We start from the raw sequence: 6705 nt of genomic DNA, 5'->3' as shown, positions 1-6705 counted from the left end.
AGGAATGCGATAGAAAACAAATGGAGATACAGTGTTCCCTAAGGAAGTTCACAGTTTAGTGGTAAAGGGAGATATTCAGTAATCACATAAGTAAACTTATAACTTTGGAAATGTTTCATTTATCAATAAACATTCTTTTGATAAGCATCTTTTAAATATCTACCAGCATACTAAGATACATTATTTGGAATAATACGATGAATGAAACATGGTTTTCTTCCTCAATTTGTGGCCTAGTTGGGAACTCAGAAATACCAACAAATACAATACAATGAAAAAGATGCTGCAGTAGAAGTGTATGCTGGTTTCATGCACACTCAAGAGGAGAATAATCTGCTCTATCTGGAAGTAGGAGTAAGGGAAGACTGAAGGCAGGGAAGCTTCCTGTATGAGATGCAAGGCTAGATTAATGCTTAAGTAATATTGGAGCTATAGACAATGCAATAAAACAAGAACAAATTAAAAGTATAAGATTTGGAAGAGATGAAGCTGTTGATAAGATTACTGGACAGTAAGCTCAAGGAACTCTAAAAAGCATGAAAATGAGTAGAGTTTGATGAGGTTGCTAGTTATAAGATCAGTAAAAAAGAAATAGTATTTCTAAATATAACATACAATCAAATAGAAAAAAGTTAATGGAGAAAAAAGAGGAACTAGACTAAAGACCAATACCCAAATAAAATAATGATTAGAAATTTTTAAATGGTATAAAGCCAGGACAAAGAAAATAGAGGTTGGAGACAAACAGATAAAAGGTAACTACATTTTGGAAAATGAAAAGTAAATGGACAAGTTATAACTAAACCTATTGTAAAAAGCTTAAACCCAACTGTCTACAGAGAAGAGGTTTGCATCACAGAACACAGAAAAGATTGAGGAAATGCAGAGAAAAGTGCTTCTGGCAGCAGGGAATAGACAAGAGGATGAAAATAAAGATATTGGTTAAAATTCTGAATAAAGAACAATGAGACTTCTTTCATCCTGCTCCCAACAGGAAAATATCCTTCGCATAAGAGACAGGAGGTTTATTTTCTGGATAATTTGAATCAGAGAGGTTGAAAAAGGCCCAGATACTTCAGGCAGCATATGACTGGGATGAGTCTAGCATCTGTTTTAAAGGGTACTGAGCAAAAGACTGACTGCCCTCTGAGGGGTGAGACGCCTCTTTCTCACCACAGCACTATTTGACCTTTCAACTCCCAGAATACTGGAATCAGGCTTATATCATCCAGACAGGACACTAAAGATTCCTCTCTTGAAAAAAATATCCATAAATATTGAAATTTGAGATATTTTATAATGAAACGGCCAGGCCACCCTACTTACACAAATAGTTTCCAATCAACCTTATTTGTCATAATGGAGAAAGAATGGCCAGCTAATAAATGGTATTAAGGCAATCATTATTAGATTTTTTTAAAAATCTAGATCCCTGAACATATTACTACACAAAAATGAATCCTGGCCCTGGCTGGTGTGGCTCGGTGGATTGAGCATCTGTCTACAAACCAAAATGTTGCAGGTTTAATTTCTGGTCAGGGCACATGCCTGGGTTGCAGGCTTGGTCCCCAATTGGGGAAGTGCAAGAGGTAACCTATCAATAATTGTTAAAGAAGTTGGCACTTACATTAAGAAAATTGGCTACAACTCTGACACAGTAGCATTCGTGCCAATTTCTGGTTGGAATGGCGACAACATGCTGGAGCCAAGTGCTAACATGCCTTGGTTCAAGGGATGGAAAGTCACCCATAAAGATGGCAATGCCAGTGGAACCACACTGCTTGAAGCTCTGAATTGCATCCTGCCACCCACTTGTCCAACTGACAAGTCTCTTCGTCTGCCCCTCCAGGATGTCTATAAAATTGATGGTATTGGTCCTGTCCCTGTGGGTCGAGTGAAGACTGGTGTTCTCAAACCCAGCATGGTGGTCACCTTTGCTCCAGTCAACATTGCAACTGAAGTAAAGTCTGTTGCAATGCACCATGAAACTTTGAATGAAGCTCTTCCTGGGGACAACGTGGGCTTCAATGTCAAGAACATGTCTGTCAAAGATGTCTGTCGTGGCAATGTGGCTGGTGACAGCAAAAATGACCCACCAATGGAAGCAGCTGGCTTCACAGCTCAGGTGATTATCCTGAACCATCCAGGCCAAATCAGTGCTGGACATGCTCCTGTTCTGGATTGTCACACAACCCATATGGCTTGCAAATTTGCTGACGTGAAGGGGAAGATTGATTGTCATTCTGGGAAAAAGCTAAAAGATGGCCCAAAGCTTTTGAAATCTGGTGATGCTGCCATCATTGATATGGTTTCCGGCAAGCCCATGTGTGTTGAGAGCTTCTCTGACTATCCTCCTCTGCACCGCTTTGCTGTTCGTGACATGAGACAGTTGCTGTAGGTGTCATCAAGGCAGTGGACAAGAAGGCAGCTGGAGCTGACAAAGTCACTAAGTCTGGTGAGAAAGCTCAAAAGGCTCAATGAATATTATCCCCAATACCTGCCCAGTCTTAATCCGTGGTGGAAGAACAGTCTCAGAGCTTTGTCTCAATTGGTCATTTAAGTTCATTAGTAAAGGGCTGATTAATGATTACAATGCATTGTAAAACCTTCAGAAAGAAAGGAGAATTTTGTGGACCATTTGGGTTTTTTTGTGGTGTGTGGCAGTTAAGTTATTAGTTTTTAAAGTCAGTACTTTTTAATGGAAACGACCAAAATCTGTCACAAAATTTTTGAGACCCATTAAAACAAAATTTAATGAGAAACCTGTGTGTTCTTTTGGTCAACACTGTAACTTTTATATTACTTAGGTTAAAAGACTTAAGAGTAGCCCATAATATGTTTCTGGTGTTATATTTGCTGATAATTTAGAATTGGATAATTCCGTTAGCACTATTTTTCAGGGCGGGGACTTTTTCACTTTATCCTTAGGGGAGAAATCTATTTGCATAGTGAGAGCTGTGGGAGGGGCTCTGGTGCAACACTAAATAGATTAGGACAAATAAGCAAAGTAACTGTTTACGTGTAAGCTAGTTTATAAAGGCCAAATTCTGCTATATTAAAGTCCACATGTTACATATAAAAGAATTGTAGTTAACATCAATATTGAGAACATTTATGTCTGATTTTAGTTTTCATCTTTACTGAAATGTGAATTCACATTTACAAATGCTGAGATAGTTTAAAGAACCTAAAATGAGGCTTAAATAGTATTGAGTACTGTCTTGCTATAGTTAATTGTATCTAGATTCTATGAAAAATAAATGATGCTGGAAGCTGGTGGAAAAAAAGAACTCATACAAATAGGTAATAGAAGATAATCTAATTTTTTTAATGAGTACATAAGAGCAATTGAAATTCACAGAAGAAGAAACTGGAATCACAGAAGATTTAAAGATGCTCAACCTCATTAATCACAGAAACAGAATTTAAAATAATGATTTCATACCTAACCATAGTAGCAAAAATCAGAATCTGAATATGTTGATGTTGGAAAAAAGAGCTATCATGCATTGATAGGAACTCTCGTACACTGGTTTATATTGATATAACCTTGTTTTAAAATGTAGATTTGCTATTATCCAGGTCTGGTGAGACCAACAGGTCAAGAAATGATGGCAATTGAGAAACAGTTCATTACTAAGAGGAGGGGTCACGCGGGGAGCACAAAGGCCTGTTGAGGCAGAAAAGGTGAGGGGAAAGCATGGGCATGAGACTTTACTGTGGTCTCCACAGGGAAGGAAAGGCAGGGCAGGTAGGTAGGTTTAGGATTGGTCAGTTTGAATAATTTCTGCAGGCCCTGGAATTTGTGAACTGTTTCTCCTTGTCTGGTACCTGGCCCTGGGATGATAGAACAGAGGAATATACTGGCTTTCTATTGGTTCATTTGCATGTGAAAGGCAAAATTTTAGGAGAGTTGCTGTCTCAAAGCATTGGCTACAATAAGTGTGGACAAGTATGTAGAGAAAAAGGAATGCTAGTGCACTGTTGGTGGGAATACATGTTGGTGCAGCCACTATGGAAAACAATAATTAATAAAATTAAAAATAGAACTGCTTATGACCCAGTAAGTCCACTTCTGGGCATATATCTAAAGAAACCTAAAAACACTAAAATATATATGCACCCCTATATTCATTGCAGCGTTAGCTACAATAGCCAAGATGTGGAAGCAGCCCCAGTGCCCATCAACAGACAAGTGGCTAAAAAAGTTGTGGGTGGCTATACTATCCAAAGCAATTTACAGATTCAATGAAACCCCTATTAAAATACCAATGACATATTTCACAGACCTAGCACAAATACTTCAAAAATTTATATGGAACCAAAAAAGACCCCGAATAGTCAAAGCAATCTTGAGGCAGAAGAACACAGCAGGAGGAATCACAATACCAGACATCAAATTATACTACAAAGCCACTGTGATCAAAACAGTCTGGTACTGGCAAAAGAACAGACATATAGATCAATGGAACAGAATAGAGAGCCCAGAAATAAACCCAGGACTATATGGTCAACTAATATTTGATAAAGGGGGAAGGAACATAAAATGGAGTGAGAAGAGCCTCTTCAACAAATGGTGCTGGGAGAGCTGGACAGGGACATGCAAAAAAATGAAACTAGACCACCAATTTATACCACACGCAAGAATAAACTCAAGATGGATCAAAGACTTAGATGTAAGCCGTGACACCATAAAAGTCCTAGAGGAAAACATAGGAAGGAAAATTTTAGATATCCCACGTAACAATATCTTCACAGATACATCTCCTAAGACAAGAGAAATAAAGGAAAAAATAAAGAAATGGGACTACATCAAACTAAAGAGTTTCTGCTCAGCAAAAGAATACATCAGCAAGATGAAAAGGAAACCAACCATATGGGAAAACATATTTGCCAATGATATCTCAGACAGGGGACTGATATCCAAAATATATAAAGAGCTTATATGGCTCAACATCAAGAAAACAAACAACCCAATTAAAAAATGGGCAAAGGAACTGAACAAACACTTCTCTGAAGAGGACATACAGAAGGTCCATAGACACATGAAAAAATACTCAACATCACTAGCCGTCAGTGAGACGCAAATAAAAACCACAATGAGATACCACTTTACACCAATCAGAATGGCCATCATCAACAAATCAACAAACAAGTGCTGGCGAGGATGTGGAGAAATGGGAACCCTACTGCACTGTTGGTGGGAATGCAGACTGGTGCAACCACTATGGAAAATGGTATGGAATTACCTCAAAAAACTAAAAATGGAACTGCCTTTTGAACTAGCGAGTCCACTGCTAAGAGTATACCCGAAAAATCCTAAAACCCTATTTCAAAAGAACTTATGCACCCCTATGTTCATAGCAGCACTGTTTACAATAGCTAAGTGCTAGAAACAACCTAAGCTGTGGTACACTTACACAATGGAATACTATGCAGCAGAGAGAAAGAAGGAACTCCTGCCATTTGTGACAACATGGATGGAACTAGAGAGAATTATACTTAGTGAAATAAGCCAGGCAAAGAAAGAAAAATACCATATGATATCACCTAATACAGGAAACCAAGGAACAACATAAACAAGTGAACTAAATAGAACCAGGAGCAAAATAACAGTCAAAAGGGGAGAGGCGGGAGGGAGAGAAGGGGGGAAAGTAAGGGAAGGGTTTAGTCAAGGAACGTGTATAAATGACTCATGGACATGGACAACGGAGTGGGATAAATAAAAACCATCTCTAGCTATTTTGCATTCCCCTATCATTGGGAATATTATTCTGTCATTCAGTTTTTAAAATCTTTGAGCTCTATGACTATACAAATTTATCAATTTTAAGTATAATTGTATTGTATCTTGAAAATATCTTCTTAGGGGGAAAAAAAGCATTGGTTAGACCTGAAAAGGGCAGTCTCTTCCTAGTCAGTGAGGCCCCAGCTGCCAGGGCATCAAGAGTACAGAAAATAGGGTCAAGATGGAGATGTAGGTAGACATGCTTCGCGTTCTCACACAACCATAAGAAAGGTTACACCTACTTCAAAACAAAAAACAACCATAACTCCCAGAAAATCAAACTATGGAAGTTCAACAACCAAAGAATTAAGAAAAAATATTCATCCAGATGGGTAGGCGGGGTAGAGATGGGGAGCCAGGGCAGAGAGGATGTGGTATGATGGAGGCAAGGCAGCGGTGGCAAGGCAGCGCCTGCTGCAGAATGCTGCAGAACAAGCAGTTCTACATTCACATATGGTGGATAAAAGCCAGAGAGACACGTGGGGAGCGATCAGAGCCCCAGGCCAGACCACACAGCTCATGGTTCTAGTGCTGGGAAAATAAAGCCTCATAGCTTCTGTCTGTGGAAAACAGTGGGGGTTGGGGTGGTGGAAGAAACTGCCCATCTCTCAAGAGAGTTTGTTTAGAGGGCTCTCGTGGTCCTAGAACTTATGCAAACCCACCCACTCTGGGAACCATTACCAGGGCAACAGCTAGAGGAGCACCAGTCACATATGGGAATTGGGTGAAGTGACTGGAAAGGGGGCAAATGCCAAGCAAGCAGCATTGTTCCCTCTCTGACCTCTTCCCACAAACACCACCACAAGGTGATGAAACAGGTCACCTGGCACTGACAAATACCTAAGGCTTCATCCCTTACAACATTATGGGTGCAACAGCTCTATGTAAACACAGAAGCAAACAAAGGGAGGCAGTCA

The 6705-nt window shown here is 39.4% G+C and overlaps 1 pseudogene; it reads left to right on the top strand.

The window, feature by feature from the left end:
* The first annotated feature begins 483 nt into the window (after positions 1 to 483).
* Positions 484 to 2481, top strand: LOC150001717 (elongation factor 1-alpha 1 pseudogene; annotated as a pseudogene).
* The last annotated feature ends 4224 nt before the right edge of the window (positions 2482 to 6705 follow it).

This window comes from Furipterus horrens, unplaced genomic scaffold, assembly GCF_987537825.1.
Source record: "Furipterus horrens unplaced genomic scaffold, mFurHor1.1.pri manual_scaffold_9, whole genome shotgun sequence".
NCBI classification, from domain to species: Eukaryota; Metazoa; Chordata; class Mammalia; order Chiroptera; family Furipteridae; genus Furipterus; species Furipterus horrens.
Note: the sequence above shows the minus strand (reverse complement) of the source record. Positions and strands in the feature narration are given on the sequence as shown.